The sequence below is a fragment of the Budorcas taxicolor genome, chromosome 20 (assembly GCF_023091745.1).
Source record: "Budorcas taxicolor isolate Tak-1 chromosome 20, Takin1.1, whole genome shotgun sequence".
NCBI classification, from domain to species: Eukaryota; Metazoa; Chordata; class Mammalia; order Artiodactyla; family Bovidae; genus Budorcas; species Budorcas taxicolor.
The window spans coordinates 26,737,297-26,759,983 of record NC_068929.1 but is presented as its reverse complement, the minus strand read 5'-3'; the positions used below and the strand labels follow the sequence as shown (position 1 = coordinate 26,759,983).

General features: G+C 39.7%; 1 protein-coding gene across 1 annotated transcript in view; it reads right to left on the bottom strand.

The window, feature by feature from the left end:
- Window positions 1-19,312, bottom strand: part of IL6ST (interleukin 6 cytokine family signal transducer) — a 65,942-nt gene extending 46,630 nt beyond the window's left edge. The window contains exon 1 of the mRNA XM_052659153.1: window positions 19,145-19,312. The gene's annotated coding sequence lies outside the window, so the exon portion shown is untranslated. The remainder of the gene's footprint in view (window positions 1-19,144) is intronic.
- Between the last annotated feature and the right edge of the window lie 3,375 nt (window positions 19,313-22,687).

The following is a 22,687-nucleotide window of genomic DNA, read 5'->3' as shown; positions in this document are numbered from 1 at the left end:
TTTGAGACACTAGACTGGGAGGGAGCCCCTATACAGTACACTCTTTGTACCTTTCCAACTTTGTACCCTGTGGCTTCAGTACTAGAAAGTAAATAAAATTTAAATTAAAAAACACTTAATGTGTTTTTTAAAACTTCCCTGTCCGGGAAGTTTTCTCTCTCCCAGATAAAACTACTAACTTCTTGATGAAGACTTCACAGTACTACGTATGAAACACAGTATTATTTCATGAAATATTAATACTAACTTCACTTTTATATTCCCTAACCAGGTAATAGTCAATCTATAACAAAGCAATTTCATAGTGAATTCTTTAGAGTGTCTCAGGTAAAGCTATAAAAAAGAACTAAGTTGCAGGATCCCTTTTTTCTACCTGTTTTACTCCTTCACTTCCCAATTTTGAATAGTCCTAAAATAGAAAAATCTACCATGTCATTCAACTGTTCATCAAAGCAACAGAACAAAATACATATATATATGAGCATGTTGGTAGAGTACTACGAGCGGATTCCCAGGTGGCTCAGTGGTAAAGAACCTGCCTGCCAATGTGGGAGACGTAGGTTCAATCCCTGGGTTAGGAATATGCTCTGGAGGAGGAAATGGCAACCCACTCCACTATTCTTGCCTGTATAATCCCATGGACAGAGAAGCCTCTGGGCTATAATACACAGGGTCACAAAAAGTCGGACACCACAGCAACTGAGTATGCATGCAGAGTACTATGTGGTCATGTCATCCTGACCCACTACCCTAGCAAGTACCTTGTTCACACTGTAGAGAGGTTCTTTATAGTTCTGAAAAAGGGCAATCTTTCTATTTATGCACTACAGTCTCATAACAAAACTCTGAAACAAGAAGTCCCAGTTTATTGTTCTATGTCCGGTTCTAACTGTTGCTTTTTGACCTGCATACAGATTTCTCAGGAGGAAGGTAAGGTGGTCTTGTATTCCCATCTGTTGAAGAATTTTCCACAGTTTGTTGTGATCCACAGAGTTAAAGGCTTCGGCTTAATCAATAAAGCACAAATAGATGTTTTTCTCGAATTCTCTTGCTTTTTTGATTTGAGGGCTTCTCCTGTTTTAAAACTGACAGAATGGTTCAGTTTAGTTGTGACTCAGTCCCGTCCGACTCTTTGTGACCCCATGGACTGCAGCAAGCCAGGTTTCCCTGTCCATCACCAACTCTCAGAGCTTACTCAAACTCATGTCCATCAAGTTGGTGATGCCATCCAACCATCTCATCATCTGTCGTCCCCTTCTCCTCCTCCCTTCAATCTTTCCCAGCATCAGGGTCTTTTCCAGTGAGTCAGTTCTTCACATCAGGTGGCCAAATTATTGGAGCTTCAGCTTCAGCCATCAGTCCTTTCAATGAATATTTAGGATTGATTTCCTTTAGGATTGACTGGTTGGATCTCCTTGCTGTCCAAAGGACTTTCAAGAGTCCTCCAACACCACAGTTCAAAAGCCATCAATCCTTCAGCACTCAGCTTTCTTTATGGTCCAACTCTCACATCCATACATGACTACTGGAAAAACCATGCCTAGACCTTTGTCGGTAAAGTGAGGTCTCTACTTTTTAATATGCTCTATAGGTTTGTCATAGCTTTTCTTCCAAGGAGCAAGTGTCTTTTAATTTCATGGCTGAGGTCATCATATGTAGTGATTTTGGAGCTCAAGAAAATAACTATTTCCATTGTTTCCACATCTATTTGCCATGAATTGATGGGACTGGATGCCATGATCTTCATTTTTTTATGTTGAACTTTAAGCCAACTTTTTCGCTCTCTTCTTTCACTTTCATAAAGAGGGTCTTCTTCGCTTTCTGCCATAAGGGGTGGTGTTATCTGCATATTTGAGGTTACTGATATTTCTCCCGGCAATCTTGATTCCAGCTGGTGCTTCATCCAGTCCAGAATTTTGCATGAAGTACTCTGCATATAAGTTAAATAAGCAGGGTGATAATATACAGCCTGGATGTACTCCCATCACAATTTGGAACCTGTTCGTTGTTCCATGCCCAGATCTAACTGTTGCTTCTTAACCTGCATACAGATCTCTCAGGAGGCAGGTAAGGTGGTCCGGTATTTCCATCTCTTGAAGAGTTTTCCAGTTTGTTGTGATCCACACAGTCAAAGGCTTTAGCATAGTCAATGAAGCAGAAGATGTTTAGTCACTATGCCATGTCCAACTCTGCGACCCCATCAGTCTCCTCTGTCCATGGGACTTCCCAGGCAAGAATACTGGAATGGGTTGCCATTCCCTTCTCCAGGGGATCTTTCTGACCCAGGGATCAAAACCATGTCTCCTGCATTAGCAGGAGGATTCTTTTAATTTAAATTTATTTATTTTAATGGAGGCTAATTACTTTACAATATTGTATTGGTTTTGCCATACATCAACATGTATCTGCCACGGGTGTACACGTGTTCCTCATCCTGGACCCCCCTCCCACCTCCCTCCCCGTACCATTCTTCTGAGTCATCCCAGTGCACCAGCCCTGAGCATCCTGTATCCTGCATCGAACCTGGACTGGCGATTCATTTCTTATATGATATTATACGTTTCAATGCCATTCTCCCAAATCATCCCACCCTCTCCCTCTCCCACAGAGTCCAAAAGACTGTTCTATACATCTGTGTCTCTTTTGCTGTCTCACATACAGGGTTATCATTACCATCTTTCTAAATTCCATATATGTGTGTTAGTATACTGTATTGGTGTTTTTCTTTCTGGCTAACTTCACTCTGGATAATTGGCTCCAGTTTCATCCACCTCACTAGAACTGATTCAAATGTATTCTTTTTAATGGCTGAGTAATACTCCATTGTGTATATGTGCCACACCTTTCTTATCCATTCATCTGCTGATGGACATCTAGGTTGCTTGCATGTCCTGGCTATTATAAACAGTGCTGCAATGAACATTCGGGTACACGTGTCTCTTTCAATTCTGGTTTCCTCGGTGTGTATGCCCAGCAGTGGGATTGCTGGGTCATAAGGCAGTTCTATTTCCAGTTCTCCATAGTGGCTGTACTAGTTTGCACTCCCACCAACAGTGTAAGAGGGTTCCCTTTTCTCCACACCCTCTCCAGCATTTATTGCTTGTAGACTTTTGGATCACAGCCATTCTGACTGGTGTGAAACGGTACCTCATTGTGGTTTTGATTTGCATTTCTCATTGCATAATGAGTGATGTTGAGCATCTTTTCATGTGTTTGTTAGCCATCTATAGGTCTTCTTTGGAGAAATGTCTGTTTAGTTCTTTGGCCCATTTTTTGATTGGGTCATTTATTTTTCTGGAATTGAGCTGCAGGAGTTGCTTGTATATTTTTGAGATTAGTTGTTTGTCAGTTGCTTCATTTGCTATTATCTCCCATTCTGAAGGCTGTCTTTTCACCTTGCATATAGTTTCCTTTGTTGTGCAGAAGCTTTGAATTTTAATTAGGTCCCATTTGCTTATTTTTGCTTTTATTTCCAGTATTCTGGGAGGTGGGTAGAGGATCCTGCTGTGATTTATGTCACGGAGTGTTTTGCCTATGTTTTCCTCTAGGAGTTTTATAGTTTCTGGTCTTATGTTTAGATCTTTAATCCATTTTGAGTTTATTTTTGTGTATGGTGTTAGAAAGTGTTCTAGTTTCATTCTTTTACAAGTGGTTGACCAGTTTTCCCAGCATCACTTGTTAAAGAGATTATCTTTTCTCCACTGTATATTCTTGCCTCCTTTGTCAAAGATAAGGTGTCCATAGGTGCATGGATTTATCTCTGGGCTTTCTATTTTGTTCCATTGATTTATATTTCTGTTTTGTGCCAGTACCATACTGTCTTGATGACTGTGGCTTTGTAGTAGAGCCTGAAGTCAGGCAGGTTGATTCCTCCAGTTCCATTCTTCATTCTCAAGATTGCTTTGGCTATTTGAGGTTTTTTGTATTTCCATACAATTGTGAAATTATTTGTTCTAGCTCTGTGAAAAATACCATTCGTAGCTTGATAGGGATTGCATTGAATCTATATATTGCTTTGGGTAGTATACTCATTTTCACTATATTGATCCTTCCGATCCATGAACATAGTATATTTCTCCATCTATTAGTGTCCTCTTTGATTTCTTTCACCAGTGTTTTATAGTTTTCTATATATAGGTCTTCAGTTTCTTTAGGTAGATATATTCCTAAGTATTTTATTCTTTTCATTGCGATGGTGAATGGAATTGTTTCCTTAATTTCTCTTTCTATTTTTCTCATTATTAGTGTATAAGAATGCAAGGGATTTCTGTGTGTTGATTTTATATCCTGCAACTTTACTATATTCATTGATTAGCTCTAGTAATTTTCTGGTGGAGTCTTTAGGGTTTTCTATGTAGAGGATCATGTCATCTGCAAACAGTGAGAGTTTTACTTCGTCTTTTCCAATTTGGATTCCTTTTATTTCTTTTTCTGCTCTGATTGCTGTGGCCAAAACTTCCAAAAGTATGTTGAATAGTAGTGGTACAAGTGGGCACCCTTGTCTTGTTCCTGACTTTAGGGGAAATGCTTTCAATTTTTCACCATTGAGGATAATGTTTGCTGTGGGTTTGTCATATATAGCTTTTATTATGTTGAGGTATGTTCCTTCTATTTCTGCTTTCTGGAGAGTTTTTATCATAAATGGATGTTGAATTTTGTCAAAGGCTTTCTCAGCATCTATTGAGATAATCATATGGCTTTTATTTTTCTATTTGTTAATATGGTGAATTACATTGATTGATTTGTGGATATTGAAGAATCCTTGCATCCGTGGGATAAAGCCCACTTGGTCATGGTGTATGATCTTTTTAATGTGTTGTTGGATTCTGATTGCTAGAATTTTGTTAAGGATTTTTGTATCTATGTTCATTAGTGATATTGGCCTGTAGTTTTCTTTTTTGTGGCATCTTTGTCAGGTTTTGCTATTAGGGTGATGGTAGCCTCATAGAATGAGTTTGGAAGTTTACCTTCCTCTGCAATTTTATGGAAGAATTTGAGTAGGACAGGTGTTAGCTCGTCTCTAAATTTTTGGTAGAATTCAGCTGTGAAGCTGTCTGGACCTGGGCTTTTGTTTGCTGGAAGATTTCTGATTACAGTTTCAATTTCCGTGCTTGTGATGGGTCTGTTAAGATTTTCTATTTCTTCCCGGTTCAGTTTTGGAAAGTTGTACTTGTCTAAGAATTTGTCCATTTCTTCCACGTTGTCCATTTTATTGGCATAGAATTGCTGATAGTAGTCTCTTAATGATCCTTTGTATTTCTGTGTTGTCTGTTGTGATCTCTCCATTTTCATTTTTATTGATTTGATATTTCTCCCTTTGTTTCTTGATGAGTCTGGCTAATGGTTTGTCAGTTTTATTTATCCTTTCAAAGAACCAGCTTTTGGCTTTGTTGATTTTTGCTATGGCCTCTTTTGTTTCTTTTGTATTTATTTCTGCCCTAATTTTTAAGATTTCTTTCCTTCTACTAACCCTGATGTTCTTCATTTCTTCCTTTACTAGTTGCTTTAGGTGTAGAGTTAGGTTATTTATTTGACTTGTTTCTTGGGGTATGCCTGTATTGCTATGAACTTTCCCCTTAGCACTGCTTTTACTGTGTCCCACAGGTTTTGGGTTGTTGTGTTTTCATTTTCATTCGTTTCTATACATATTTTGATTTCTTTTTTGGTTTCTTCTATGATTTGCTGGTTATTCAGCAGTGTGTTGTTCAGCCTCCATATGTTGGAATTTTTAATAGTTTTTCTCTTGTAACTGAGATCTAATCTTACTGCTTTGTGGTCAGAAAAGATGCTTGGAATGATTTCAATTTTTTTGAATTTACCAAGACTAGATTTATGACCCAGGATGTGATCTAGCCTGGAGAAGGTTCTGTGTGCACTTGAAAAAGTGAAATTCATTGTTTTGGGGTGAAATGCCCTACAGATATCAATTAGGTCTAACTGGTCTATTTTATCATTTAAAGTTTGTGTTTCCTTGTTAATTTTCTGTTTAATTGATCTATCCATAAGTGTGAGTGGGGTTTTAAAGTCTCCCACTATTATTGTGTTATTGTTAATTTCCCCTTTCATACTTGTTAGCATTTGTCTTACATATTGCAGTGCTCCTATGTTGGGTTCATATATATTTATAATTGTTGTATCTTCTTGGATTGATCCTTTGATCATTATGTAGTGTCCTTCTTTGTCTCTTTTCACAGCCTTTGTTTTAAAGTCTATTTTATCTCATATGAGTATTGCTACTCCTGCTTTCTTTTGGTCTCTATTTGCGTGGAATATCTTTTTCCAGCCCTTCACTTTCAGTCTATATGTGTCTACTGTTTTGAGGTGGGTCTCTTGTAGACAATGTATATAGGAGTCTTGTTTTTGTATCCATTCAGCCAGTTTTTGTCTTTTGGTTGGGGGCATTCAACCCATTTACGTTTAAGGTAATTATTGATAAGTATGATCCCGTTGCCATTTACTTTATTGTTTTGGGTTCGAGTTTATACATCTTTTTTGTGTTTCCTGTCTAGAGAAGATCCTTTAGCATTTGTTGGAGAGCTGGTTTGGTGGTGCTTAATTCTCTCAGCTTTTGCTTGTCTGTAAAGCTTTTGATTTCTCCTTCATATTTGAATGAGATCCTTGCTGGGTACAGTAATCTGGGCTGTAGGTTATTTTCTTTCATCACTTTAAGTATGTCTTGCCATTCCCTAGCAGGAGGATTCTTGTATCACTGAGCCACCAAGGGAGCCCCAAATTAAAGTATATATATATTATGACAGCAATATATGTTATGCACCTGCTTCAAAAATGAACTCAGTTTATTCATTCAACAAATAAATGATGGACAGGGAGGCCTGGCATGCTGCGATTCATGGGGTCACAGAGTCAGACACAACTGAGCAACTGAACTGAACTGATGCTGAGAATGATTCTAGATACTAGGAATACAGAATGGAGCAAAACATACAAGATACTGCCTCATTTGCTTACACTCTATTTTGGGGACACAAAGAAAGTTATTAGTTTCCTAGGGCTGTTGTAAGAAAGTACCACAAACTTAAAACAAACTTATTCTCTTAAAATTCTGGAGATCAAAAGTCCTTCTGAGACTCTGGATAGATTTCTTCTTCGCCTATTCATAACTTCTGGTAGCAGCTGATAGTTCTTGACATATCTCAGCTTTTTACCTTCAGCGCCACAGAGTAAATATTTTAGGTGTTTTTGGCACTATTGATATATGTATCTTTCCCCATCTTTTTATGTTTAGACTTTTTATCTCTTCTTATTTAGAGTACTATCTTCTTTGTTGCTGGTGTTTGTTTTGCTTTGGTTTTGTAAGGAGCATGTATTTGTTTCCTGGTTTTTGTTCTCCTTATTTTTGTTTTTCTGTCCATATTTTTCTTTTTTTTTTTTGCTGCAGGGTGCAGTATGCAGGATCTTAATTCCCTGACCAGGGATGGAACCTGTACTTCCTGTAGTGGAAGCACTGAGTCTTAACCACTGGACCGCCAAGGAAGTCCTGTCCTTATTTTTGTTAACTGAGTTGTTTTGCGTGTTTTTCACTTGTTACCTTTGGTTGACTTATAATTTATAATTCTTTGTTTTGTTATTTTAGACATTGCTTTATGGTTTATAATATACATCGTTCCATGGGATCGCAGAGACAGACTGAGCGATTAACACTTTCACTTTCATACATCTTTAACATATCATAATCTTCCTGCAAGTGATACTGTTATCACCTCATGTAAAGTAAACTCTTAAGAGTATACATACATTTCTCCTCTCTTGACATTGTGCTATTTTGGCATGTAACTTTTATATGTTATAAACTCCCCATGCATATTTCGTTTGAACAATTATTTTAAGAGAGACTTAAACAATAGGAAAATTTTATGTATTTACCCATGTAGTTACCATTCTCAGAGTATCTCACTTCTTTGTACAGAACCACATGTCTATATGATACTGCCCTTCTGTTTGAAGGACTCCTTTAACATTCTTTTCAGAATATGGGTCAACTGGTGATAAATTTTTAGAATTTTTGTATATCTAAAATATCTTTCATTACCATTTTTTAAAAAATACTTTAATGAATTTGTTACAATATTGCTTCTATATTGTGTCTTGACTTTTGGCTTGGAGGCATGTGGGATTTAAGCTCCCCAACCAGATATCAAACATGCACTGCTGGCACTGGAAGGCAAAGTCTTAACTATTGGACTGCCAGGGAAGTTCCAGCAGTTTCTTTATGTGCATCCACTGGTCAGTACTCGGCTCAACAGTTGAAGGGGGGAGCTGAAGCATTCAGGAATCCTCTTACTTCAAGAGCTCTCCAATATTCTATTCTATGAACTCCACCCATCTTGGGGTCCCTAGTCGTCATCTTCAACTCAAAGAATATCCACTGGGCTTAGCCTAGACCTAGATTTCCCCTACCTTTGACATGGTTTGGAAACTCAATGTAGTGTGTGTGTTCACATGTGCACACTCAGTCACTCAGTTACGTCCCACTCTTTGCAACCCCATGGACGGTACAAGCTCCCCAGTCCATGGAATTTTTCAGGAAAGAATACTGGAGTGGGATGCCATTTACTTCTCCAGGGGATCTCAAACCTGCATCTCTTGCATCCCTGAATTAGCAGGCAGATTATTTACCACTGCACCACCAGGGAAGCCCTCTCAAGGTGGTAAGCTAGTTTAATCACAGGCTCACTTGTGTCCCATCTTGCAAGATCATTGCTTTTCACCACCAAGTGTTGAGTCTCTCGATTATGACTATTCTTTGTATGCTAACAATTACAGAAAACTAACCAAACTGATCACTTGGACTACAGCCTTGTCTAACTCAATGAAACTATGAGCCATGCCGTGTAGGGCCACCCAAGACAGATGGGTCACTATGGATAGTTCTGACAAAAAGTGGTCCACTGGAGAAGGGAATGGCAAACCACTTAAGCATTCTTGCCTTGAGAACCCCATGAACAGTATGAAAAGGCAAAAAGACAGGACACTGAAAGATGAATGCCCCAGGTCAGTAGATGCCCAATATGCTACTGGAGAAGAGAGGAAAATTAACTCCAGAAAGAATGAAGAGACGGAGCCAAAGCAAAAACAATGCCTAACTGTGGATGCAACTGGTGATGGAAGGAAAGTCCGATGCTGTGAAGAACAATATTACATAAAGAACCTAGAATCTTCAGTTCATGAATCAAGGTACACTAGAAGTGGTCAAACAGGAGATGGCAAGAGTAAACATTGACATTTTAGGAATCAGTGAACAAAAATGGACTGGAATGGGTGAATTTAATTCAGATGGCCATTATATCTACTACTGTGGGCAAGAATCCCTTAGGAGAAATGGAGTAGCCCTCAGAGTCAATAGGAGTCTGAAATGCAGTAGTTGGGTGCAATCTCAAAAATGACAGAATGATCTTGGTTCATTTCCAGGGCAAACCATTCAACATCACAGTAATCCAAGTCAATGCCTCAACCACTAATGCCAAAGAAACTGAAGGTGAACAGTTCTATGAAGACCTAAAAGACCTTCTTAGAACTAACACCAAAAAAAGATGTCCTTTTCATCATAGTGGACTGGAATGCAAAAGTAGGAAATCAAGAAAAACCTGGAATAACAGGCAAATTTGGCCTTGGAGTACAAAATGAAGCAGGGCAAACACTAACAAAGTTTTGTCAAGAGAAGACACAGGTCATAGCAAACATTCTCTTCCAACAACACAAGAAACAACTGTACACATGGACATCACCAGATGGTCAATACCGAAATCAGATCGATTATATTCTTTGCAGCCAAAGATGGAGAAGCTCTATACAATCAGCAAAGAAGACCAGGAGCTGACCGTAGCTAAGATCATGAACCCCTTATTGCCAAATTCAGACTTAAATTGAAGAAAGTAGGAAAAACCACTAGACCCTTCAGGTATGACCTAAATCAAATCCCTTAAGATTATACAGTGGAAGTGACAAATAGATTCAAGGGATTAGGTCTGATAGAGTACCTGAAGAACTATGGACGGAGGTTCATGACATTGTATAGGAGGCGTTGATCAAAACAATCCCTAAGAAGAACAAATGCAAAAAGGCAAAATGGCTGCCTGAGGAGTCCTTAAAAAAAGATGAGTAAAGAAGAGAAGTGAAAAGCAAAGGAGAAAAGGAAAGGTATACCCATTTGAATGCAGAGTTCCAAAGAATAGCAAGGAGAGATAAGAAAGCCTTCCTCAGTGATCAATGCAAAGAAATAGAGGAAAACAATAAAATGGGAAAGACTAGAGATGCCTTCAAGAGAATTAGAGATACCAAGGGAACATTTCATGCAAGATGGGCACAATAAAGGACAGAAAACAGTATGGACCTAACAGAAGCAGAAGATATTAAGAAGAGATGGCGAGAATACACAGAACTATACAAAAGAGATCTTAATGACCTAGAAACCACAATAGTGTGATCACTCACCCAGAGCCAGACATCTTGGAATGTGAAGTCAAGTGGGCCTTACAACACATCACTATGAACAAAGCTAGTGGAAGTGAGGAAATTCCAGTTGAGCTATTTCAAATCCTGAAAGATGATGCTGTGAAAGTGCCGTACTCAATATGCCAGCAAATGTGGAAAACTCAGCAGTGGCCACAGGACTGCAAAAGGCCAGTTTTCATTCCAGTCCCAAAGAAAGGCAATGTCAGAGAATGTTCAAACTACCACTCAATTGCACTCATCTCACGTGCTAGCAAAGTAATGCTCAAAATTCTCCAAGACAGGCTTCACCAGTATGTGAACTGAGAACTTCCAGATGTTCAAGCTGGATTTAGAAAAGGCAGAGAAACCAGAGATCAAATTGCTAACATCTGCTGGATCATATAAAAGCAAGGGAATTTCAGAAAAACAGCTATTTTCGCTTCATTGACTACGCTAAAGCCTTTGTCTGTGTGGATCACAACAAATTGTGAAAAATTCTTCAAGAGATGGGAATACCACACCACCTTATCTGCCTCCTGAGTAATCTTTATGCAGGTCAAGAGGCAATAGTTAGAACCGGATATAGAACAACAAACTGGTTCCAAATTGAGAGAGGAGTACGTCAAGGCTGTATACTGTCACCCTGGTCATTTAACTTATATGCGGATTACATCATCGAAAATGCCACACTGAATGAAGCACCGGCTGGAATCAAGATTGCTGGGAGAAATATCAGTAACCTCAGATAGGCAGATGATACCACCATTATGGCACAAAGCAAAGAGGAACTTAAGAGCCTCTTGATCAAAGTGAAAGAGGAGAGTGAAAAGCTGGTTTAAAACTTAACATTCAAAAAAAAGATCATATCTGGTCCCTTCACTTAATGGCCAACAGATGTGGAAACAATGAAAACAGTGACAGATTTTATTTTCTTGGGCTCCAAAATCACTGTTGATGGTGACCTCAGCCATGAAATTAAAGGATGCTTGCTCCTTGGAAGAAAAGCTATGACAAATCTAGACAGCATATTAGAAAGCAGAGACATTATGTTACTGACAAAGGTCTGGCTAATCATGATTTTTCCAATAGTCATGTATGGATGTAAGAATCAGACCATAAAGAAAACTGAACACCAAAGGATTGATGCTTTTGAACTGTGGTGTTGGAGAAAACTCTTGAGAGTCCCTTGGACAGCAAGGAGATCAAACCAGTCCATCCTAAAGGAAATCAATCCTGAATATTTATTGGAAGGACTGATGCTGAAGCCAAAGCTCAAATACTTTGGCCACCTAATGTGAAGAACTGACTCACTGGAAAAGACCCTTATGCTGGGAAAGATCAAAGGGAGGAGGAGAAGGAGACGACAGATGATGAGATGGTTGGATGGCATCACCAACTCCATGGACATAAGTTTGTGCAAGCTCTGAGAGTTGGTGATGGACAGGGAACTCTAGCGTGCTGCAGTCCATGGGGTCACAAAGAGTCAGACATGACTGAGTGACTGAACTGAAGAAGTATTCTGCCTAAACAACACAAGTATCTTTCAGCACAAGAAAATACACCAATGCTATCCCCTAGATTTAGTAAAAGATTAAAAAGAAAACAACACAACCATTGCACTAGATGCCTGAAAAGCATCTCATACTATTCAACAACTGTTCAGTTAAAATTTTTAAATAACAACAAAGTACTGAAAACTAAAACTGAAAGAAATGGATATTTATCTTGATAAAGTAGATAAGAGGATGGACTCTATAATCAGACTGCCTGTATTAAAATTCTAGATCCTCTATTTTTTGTAAAAACATCTTAAGCAAGTTATTTATTAGCTCTAAATTTCATTTTCCCTACCTATAAAAATGAGGATAATACCACCACCTACTGAAATGTCAAGAGTAAATAAGTCAGCACACACAGACTGCTTAGAATCCATTTGCCTCATACTCAATAAACAGTAACAGCTGGTAGCAGTGCTGCTCTTGCTGTTTCTGCCACAGTACTTTATCAGAAACCTATGGTAAACATCATATTTAAAGATAAAAATTAGAAGCATTCCTATTAAGGTCAGGCTTCAAACAAGATGCTTTGAGTCATCATTTATTCAACACTGTTCTAGCAGACTTAAACAAAAAATAATAAACTGATAAGATATAAAAATGGGAAAAACCTGTAGATGATATGAAAACAAACGGAATCAATTAACAAACTACTAGGACCACTGAGAGCATAACATAACAGTTGAACAAAAAGATCATGAAAAAAATCCCTCTCCCATACACTGGCAATATCCAGTTAGAAAATGTAATAGAAAACAAAAATCCTATCGACAATAGCATTTAAAATAATAAAATATATCTAGGCAAAACAGTAAAATCAGAGCAATGCAAGAAATTTATGGAGAAAACTATAAAACTTTACTAAAAATTGTTCATTAGTAAGACCTAAACACCATGGAAAGAAAAAATATACACACACACATATAGACACATCAGTTCTTCACAAATATATTAATGCAATACAATTTTAATTTATCTTGCAATGTGGTTTACTTTACAAACCAACTTAAAATTTTACATATAGAGAACAGCCAGAAGCCAATTTTCAAAAAGAATAAACAGAATACTTGATGTTACATTTATTAAGACTTACTATAAAGTTATAGTAATTAAAACATGGCATTGGCATAGGAACAATTAAATCAGGTATAAAACAAAAAGTCCAGAAACAGACACAAGTGTGTATGTGTGTGTCTCTGTGTGTATAAGAATTTAATATTTTATGGGAAAAAAAGCTACTGACATCACTGGGGAAACAGAGGACTATTCAATAAATAGCATTGAGACAACTGGTTCCACAAGCAAAAGAATAAAGAGCATATATCCCAGACTGATTAAGGATCTAAATGCAAAACCAAAATTGTAGGACTACTGAAGAAAATACCGAGTATATTTTTGAGTTTAGAGTTGGAGAAAGCCTTTTACAAATTATTACTATAGGGGAACACATACCACAGAACATCCAAACAAAAACAGACTGCACAGAAGACCAATATGAAATGCATTATTCAGAGGTAAAGATAAAACCAATCTATCTTAGAGCAAATGGTGAAACTAGTTAATTTGGGTCAAAAGCAAATGAGAATTTAGAAGCAGAATTTTCAAATTTTCACAGGGCAACAGATTCATTGTGCTAAACGGAATGAAGCTCCTTCTACGGATATATATACATTCAGCTTTAAAACAATAATCCATAATATACCACATTTCAAGGGATTGAGCTCTCTTATTCATGTTAATTGGCTAATATTTCTCATGAAATTGCACTAAGATATGATAAATAGAATAAAAAAGAGACTGTAGCCATTTAAACAATATCACAAACATTCTGAAGCATTTCACATCGATTATCTCTGCTTCCTGAATTTTCATATCTCTCAGTTTCTATGTACCCATATTGTGTGGTTGAATTCTTTCCTTTATTCATTTTACTGTCTCATTCACAGCATTCTCTGCTAGGTCTTATCTTTTGGCTATGCTGCTGCTGCTGCTGCTGCTGCTGCTAAGTCGCTTCAGTCGTGTCCAACTCTGTGCGACCCCACAGACGGCAGCCCACTAGGCTCCTCTGTCTCTGGGATATGAATGTACCCAAAAGTATTTGACTTCTATTCTTCTTTTAAAGCACCAACTTTGAAAATGTATGACTTCAACTGCTACCTTCACACAAAATAATTTCAAATATTCTGATATCTTCCTTCTAAGTTCAGTTATATATCATCATCTTGGATATTCTGCCTGTAACTCAAATAAGTTTAATAGATCTAAAAATACATACTCAACACACACATAAATACATAAATGAACCCACTTAAAAAAAAAAATCACAGTGCTTTCTGAAAGTCACTTAGTCCTGTCCGACTCTTTGCGACCCCATGGACTTTGTCCATGGAATTCTCCAGGCCAGAATACTGGAGTGGGTAGCCTTTCCCTTCTCCAGGGGATCTTTCCAACCCAGGGATCGAACCCAGGTCTCCCGCATTGCGGGCGGATTCTTTGCCAGCTGAGCCACAAGGGAAGCCCAAGAATACTAGCGTGGGTAGGTAGCCTATTCCTTCTCCAAGGTATCTTCCCAACTCAGGAATCAAACCGGGGTCTCCTGCATTGCAGGCGGATTCTTTACCAACTGAGCTATCAGAGAATCCTCATCTAAAATTACATCCTTCTTGAATTTTCTACAGTAGGGTCTCTCATTGTCTCTTGCCTATACATTACATTCTAGCTTTTCTCAGTTACCAATCTTATTTAATCTTCTTTCATAATCTTTCCCACTTGTTTTTTCTTTTCTACCCTCTACCATGACCAACCTAATTCAAGCACTGATTACCTAAGTTCTTACAAACTGCCTTCCTCCTTCTGGTCTCTTTCTTCCCTCCAACTCATTCTGAATATTATTACTGATGGGTGAAGTATCTCTTAACCTATTTCAAACTTGTCACTCTTTTCCTCATAGCTTTTTAAAGGGTGAATAATAATGCCCAATATTTTAGCTATTTAAGAACTTGAAAATTTGGTTTCAGTGTGCTTGTCCAATTTCTCCTTTTTAATATTTAAATCTATTCTTAAGAAAAACCAAAACCCTCTACTCAGATTTTGCCCTTAAGCTCTAGAGAAAACTGCAATTAATCTGGTTTCTACTCTGATCACGCTGAAATTATTTTTGTAGTTTCCTAAATGCAAAGCAAATAATTAAGCTCTTCATTTTACTTAACTTTACCATGCCACACAATTTGCTCTTTCCTTATGTCATGTCCTACTAGCTGCCCTTACAGACTTTAAGCTCAAGTCACAGCAAACTACTGCTTTCTCTAACACACTGTTTTTCAGAGTGTGCTTCCACAAATGCTATTCCTTGACTCTAGAAATATCTTTCCCCAAACTCTGCTTTGTACTAATTGTTTATAACTCAGAAGAAACATTATCTCTTCTGTGGAATTCCTCCCCACTCCCATAAACATCTTTGCTCCCAAAGCACTTGTATACAGTTCCCTAACAGGATCCACAGCATTTGCATTGTAATTTTTGTTTATATTTTTCATATCCTGAGAATCTAACAAACTTTAAAGCACACTGTTGCTGTTGTTTAGTCGCTAAGTCATGTATGATTCTTTTGCAACCCCATGGACTGCAGCCTGCCAGGTTCCTCGGTCCATGGGATTTCCCAGACAAGCAGACTGGAGTGGGTTGCCATTTCCTTCTCCAGCAGATCTTTCAGACCCAGGGACTGAACTCACATCTCTTGCATTGGTAAGTGGATTCTTTACCACTGAGCCAACAGGGAAGCCCTCTGAAGCACACAGTGGACAATTAAGAGTGGGTTTTAAAAGACCTCCTGGAATGGCCATATTATTCCAGCTGTCACTCAAGTATACTATATGAAGAAGTAGTATACTTACCAGCTTTAGGAGCTCAGATTCTGAAGTCAGGATGTCTAGGTATAAATTCTGGATATACCTCAGAAGATACCCACTTCAATGGCAGAAAGAGAAGAGGAACTAAAGAGCCTACTGATGAAGGTGAAAGAGGAGAGTGAAAAAGCTGGCTTAAAACTCAACATTCAAAAACTAAGATCATGGTATTCAGTCCCATCACTTCATGGCAAATAGATGGGGAAAAAGTGGAAACGGTGACAGGTTTTATTTTCTTGGGCTCCAAAATCACTACAGACAGTGACTGAAGACATGAAATTAAATGACACTTGCTCCTTGGAAGAAAAGCCATGACAAACCTCGGCAGTGTTATTAAAAAGCAAAGACATCACTTTGTCAACAAAGGTCCATCTAGTCAAAGCCATGGTTTTTCCAGATGTCATATATGGATGTGAGAGTTGGACCATAAAGAAGGCTGAGCACTGAAGAACTGATCCTTTCAAACTGTGGTGCTGGAGAAGACTCTTCAGAGTCTCTTGGACAGTAAGGAGATCAAACCAGTCCATCCTAAAGGAAATTAACCCTTAATATTCATTGGAAGGACTGATGCTGAAGCAGAAGCTCCAATAGTTAGGCCACCTGATGTGAAGAGCTGACGCACTGGAAAAGACCCTGCTGCTATTGAAAGATCGAAGGCAAGAGGAAAAAGAGGTAACCGGGGATAAGATGGTTGGATGGCATCACTGACTCAATGGATATGAGTTTGAGCAAACTCTGGAAGATAGCGAAGGACAGGGAAGCCTGGCTTGCTGCAGTTCACAAGTCTGCAAAGAGTCGGAATCAACTTAGCAAATGAACAATAACTAACCACCACTTAACAGCCCTGTGGCACCAGGTGAGTTAATTAAGCTCTCTATGCCTTGGCTTCTTTCTTTATAAAAAGAAAATAATAAGATCTACTTTATAAGGTTATAAAGATTAAATGAATTAATATAAGCAAAGTGTTCAAAACAGTGACTGACAGAAAGTAAGCATTACACACACATTGTACTACTATGATTACTATGCCTTGATTATTTTTTACCCTTTCCACATTGACTTCTATTTGGAATGGGCTCCTTTCATTTTTCCCTTTATCCAAATCTTACCCAGGTTTCACCCACTCCAGTATTCTTGCCTGGAAAATCAGGACAGAAGAGCCTGGCAAGCTACAGTTCACAGGGTCGAAAGAGTTGGACACGACTTAGCAACTAAACCACCACCTACCTAGTTTTCAAGGTTGATGACCTCTGGTAAATCCTTTGATCATTTCAACCCATAAATGATTACTGCCTAATCTGGATATTTATAGCATCTTCTGTATCACTCTGCATTTAATTAAAACTACCTTGCATCCTTGTTGGTTTTTCACAAAATGTCTACCCAATTGCTGTAAACTCTTTGAAGGTCCTAAGGACAATTTATGCACCTTTCTGAGTTCCTACAGTAACTACTAAGTGCGTAGTACTTGTTATGCAAAATAATAAAGCTCAGTAGAAACTTCAACTCTGATCAAAATGTCTTTGCAATCAAAGAAATGGAGAAGACTGGGAGAACATTCCATGCTTCTCTAAGAGCCAAACTGCAAATGTATCAGCGCCAGGGAATTCTGACTCCCATTAAAATAAGCTGCTCTCAAATAGCTTCTGGGAGAAAAAAACCCTCCCTGCAGAGGAATTTTGGGGAGTTCTTCCCAAATTGTAGCAGTGGACCCTCTACGAGAAACGTGTTAGCATGACAAAATGACTGATTGAGAGTGCAGGATTTGGAATCACAGATCTAGGTTTCAAAGGGACACTGAGCTTTAGTTTCCTTCTTTATAAAGTGTGTACTGTAACATCAATTTCACAGGTATAGGACAATCGACATCCACCCTAACATTTAATTGAAATGTAAATTCCCTTGGAAAAATTTTAAATAAATTGAAAATATGGTAATTCATAAATAACCGAACACATTTTTCAGTACACAAGAAAATGTATTAAATTAGCCATGTATATTCTAAATTACCTATGAGAAAATTAAACATGTAGAGTCAATAATACAGAATTGGGATGAAGCAAAAATTCTACCACAAAATTCATCTTTTATGACACTTTCTCCATCCAGTAATTTTTTCTTCCACTTGTGATTAAAAACAAGTATTCAAAATTGTCCCCAAAGAGAAATATTTGGAAAGCACAATTTAACTTAATAGCAAGTTGGTTCTATAATTGTAGTATTCCAGTTTACAGTTCAAAAATACTTCCAAATAGGAATTAACATGAATTTAAGAAATTATGATAATGGCGAATGGCTCATATGATGATCTGAGTCAGTAATTTCAAATTAAGAGTTGTTCCAACTTGAAGCTGGCAGTCACACAGTCTAAAGGGTTTGTTTACTGTACTGACTAAACCAAACACTCCAATCTTTTAGAATTTCATCCTGGCATCCTAACAATTATTTTAAAGCAGTATAATCGCTGAAATGCCCAATACTACACAAATTAAACCGGAATGGGAAGAAGAAAAGAACAAAAGTGGCAGGTCTTATCTTTAAGCTGTGATTTTGTTCTTTTTCAATTCGAAAAAACACTGAAAAACAGAACTCTGCTGCTTGGAATGATCTTTAAACTTGGGGGAGGGGTGATATAATTTTTTAAAAATCCGGCGCCTTTAGGACACAGTGATATGTGGGGTTCATTAGGGCCTGGCTCTGTAAGCAATCAAAAGATGAAAAGAGGTATTAGTGAGGAATTTTAGTACACGGTGTAACTTTCAGCAATGTTGAAGCGTTACAATGATGAAAAGGAAATTAATCTCCGAGATGAAAATGAAGGGTCAAGTGCGGGGCTAATGTAATTTAAGGGAGATAGAAGAGGAACCGGGGGAAACCGGGGACTTGGTAGCCAAAAGGGGTAGAGTCAAGAAAGGTGTTGGAAACTAGAGGCTTAAGAAGGGGTGTGTGTGTGGTTTGTGCGTGTGTACTTGTGTGTAAGTGAGGCTTTTTTTAGCGTTGGGAAATCTAGGTGATAAACTTGTGGAGATCAAATTCGGAGATGTGGGAACCGGGAAAGAAAGGAATGTGGGGATTTCCAGGCTGGGGTAACAAGAAGTTTGGGGCGCGCGCTGTCGGGGCGCCCCTCTCCCGGAGAAGGATGGCCCCTCGAGTCCCCTGACCCGGCCGCCCCGACGCAGCCCTCTCCCTCCGGCTACACGGCCCTTCAACCCGGCCAAGGCCCCTCCTCACCTCAGGCCGCGGTGACTCGCTCCTCCGCGTCTCCACAGAGCACGTCCCACTCGGCGCCTGGCCCGGCCGACTCCGTCGGCCAGCAGCCGCGGCCGCAAGCTCAGCTGCGCCCGGGCCTTCCCCGCGCGGCTCCGCGGGCCTGTCGGCTCCTTGCCTCAGCTCCGGCTAGCTCCCGGGACCTTCCAGCAGACGCGGCACGCGTCCCTCCTCCCGCTGCGGGGCAAGGCGCCCCCTGACCCCGCCCCGCGGCGCCCCGTAACGCCCCGCCCCCGGACTTGGACTCTGTAAGCTGATTGGCCTCTGTGATACTCGGCGCGCTCCGACATTGGCTCAGCGGTACCCCGAGGGCGAGGAGGCGGTACTCCGAGCGGCTGCTATTCCCGTAACGCGGTTCCTGGCGTCCCGGATTCCGGTGGCTGCGCCCGCGTCGCCTCTCCCAGACTAGATCGAAGGGTTCCCCCACCTCCCCTCTGCGGGCGGAAGGAGCGGAATGTTCCATTTTTCCGTGGAATAACGGGGTCGTGAACTAAAGCCCGGGTGCTACCCGTGCCGTCCGTCCTCACTTCTTGCCGAGGCTCTTTTGGCCTGCGTTCAGTGCCGTCCCCAGGGACCTCGGAGCCGCTAGGGACTGCCGGCTGTCCTTGGGGACTGGGGAAGCGTGGGAGTTCCTCAGGGAATATGAAGGGCTCGGTGACAATGATTCCATGTGAGATTACCGCAGATTGTGGCGGCTTCGGCTCCAAGCCTTACGTAAAAGAACCTTACCATGATATATATTTTTAAGTTAATAAATATGTTTGGGTGTGATCGATCAGAGAACCTCAGAGTTGGTGACACGCCAAGAAACTAGTTTTTCTTGCAGTTTGTACTTCCAATCTGTGACAAAAATACCAAATAAAAACAAATTTCATTACAACCTTTCTCTTTCCCGCTAGTGGTCTGGGAAATGAACCTTTAGGCTCACTTTGATGTATATTTTTTTCCAAGTAAGATGAGAAGCTTAAAAGATAAATGGTGTGTGTGTGTCTGTGTGTGTGTGTGTGTGTACCAAGAAACACCCAAGGCCAGCGCCTTTTGTGGAAAAATGGCAGGCTATTGGAGGGCAATAATTGAACAAATTATACCCATAAATTAACAGTTGTAACGTTTTTCATTAAATTGAGGATTCAGATACAGTAAAACACAAAGCAAATTATGATCTCCTAGTTGATCAGATAATTTTTAAAACACAGGAAAATGGGCCTGTTTTGTGTCCAGCTAAGGGAGTCCCAGGCCAGCTCGGGAGTTGTGCTGCAGAAGAGACAAAGCTCCATTGTGTGTTTGGTTCTTGCTGCTCCCTGTCATCCTATATCTAACCTCCAGAGAGTGACTGGATTGTATCCTAGCTCAGCCATTTATGGGTATATTTATTTTAAAACAAACTTATAAAATGTTAAATGAGGGGGGATAAACTAGGAGTTTTATATGCGCACTACTATATATAAATCAGATAACCAAGGACCTACTGTGTAGCACAGGGAACTACAGTCAATATCAACAACCTTAGATATGCAGATGATACCACCCTAAAGGCAGAAAGTTAAGAGGAACTAAAGAATCTCTTGATGAAAGAGGAGAGTGAAAAAGCTGGCTTAAAACTCAACATTCAAAAACTAAGATCATGGGGGAAAAAAACCGCACTAAAATCATGGCACCCTGTTCATCACTCCATGGCAAAAAGATGGGGAAAAAGTGGAAACAGTGACAGATTTTATTTTCTTGGTGTCCAAAATCACTGTGGACAGTGACTGCAGCCATGACGTTAAAAGACACTTGCTCCTTGGAAGAAAAACTATGACCAACCCAGACAGCATATTAAAAAGCAGAGACATTCTTTGCCAACAAAGGTTCGTCTAGTCAAAGCTATGGTTTTTCCAGTACTCATGTATGGATGTGAGAGATGGACTATAAAGAAGGCTGAGCGCCAAAATGACACTGTCAAACTGTGGTGCTAGAGAAGACTCTTGAGAGTCCCTTGGACTGTAAGGAGGTCAAACCAGTCAATTCAAAAGGAAATCAGTCCTGAATATTCATTGGAAGGGCTGAAGCTGAAGCTTCAATACTTTGACCACATGATTCGAAGAGCCAACTCATTGGAAAAGACTTTCATGCTGGGAAATATAGAGGGCAAGAGGAGAGCGGGCAACAGAGGATGAGATGGTTGGATGGCATTACAGACTCAACAGACATGAGTTTGAGCAAACTCAGGGAGATGGTGGAGGACAGGGATGCCTGGTGTGCTTCTGCCCATGGGGTTTAAAAGAGCTGGACACAAGTTAGTGACTGAACACCAACAATAAGGGAAAATAATCTGAAAAAAATAGTATATGTAACTGAATCACTTTGCTATACTCTTGAATCTAACACAACATTGTAAATAAAGTATTATTCAATTTAAAAAATGAAAATTAAAAAAAAATATTTGGGGCTTAATGGCAACCCACTCCAGTACTGCAGAGCAACTGAGTCTGTGTGCCACAACTACGGAGCCTGTGCTCTAGAGCTGGGGAGCCACAACTACTGAGCTCATGTGCTGCAACTACTGAAGCCTGCACACCTTAGAGCCTATACTCTCCAAGAAGAGAAGCCACCATAATAAGAAGCCTGCGAACTGCAACTAGAGAGCTACAGAGTAGCCCCTGCTCGCCACAACTGGGGAAAAACCCATGCAGCAGCAAAGACCCAACACAGCCACACGCACACACACAAAAAAACTTAAAAATTTCATTTAGATCTAATGGACATTTATTTAGGGGCAATATATACCAGTTAAGTGTATTTTCTCTTTTCAAATTGCATGGGTTTGAATACTGGTGCTGCTACCTTCCATGTCTATGAACTTGGGCAGGTCTTCTCAGATTCTTCAATCAAATGAGAAGAAAACAGTACCGTCAACTTTAAAAAAGTGTAAAATGTGAAAGTTGCAAGTTAAGTTTCATTTGGGGCAAAATGAAGACAATTGCACCGGAGAAGGCAATGGCAACCCACTCCAGTACTCTCACCTGGAAAATCCCATGGATGGAGGAGCCTGGTGGGCTGCCATCTATGGGGTCACACAGAGTCGGACACAACTGAAGCGACTTAGCAGCAGCAGCAGAAGAAGACAATAGCGCAGGAGACAGCACCTCAGATACCTCTGAGAAACTGCTTCAAAGAGGTAGGGGAAAGGTCCATATACCCCGGATTTTGGTGAAAGGGGAGTACATGCACTAAAGCACCTTTTTTTTTTTTTTTTTTTTTTTGCAGGTTTCTGCTAGTCACAAGGAACAGTCATCACCAGGAAGGATTTTGGTGCTTTTCTAGATATGAAGAGATACAAGAACTGGGCTCTTGAAATCAGCTCCTGAAAATACCTAACCATCTGAAGACCTGTCCTGCCAGTTTTTCCCAGAGCACAGAATGCCTCATTTCTGCTCTGACCTCCTGAACTCCTTCCAGGAGGTGTTGAAAATCAGCAGCTGCAGCCATAAATGATTTAATCTGTGTAGAGATAGATGGCAAATG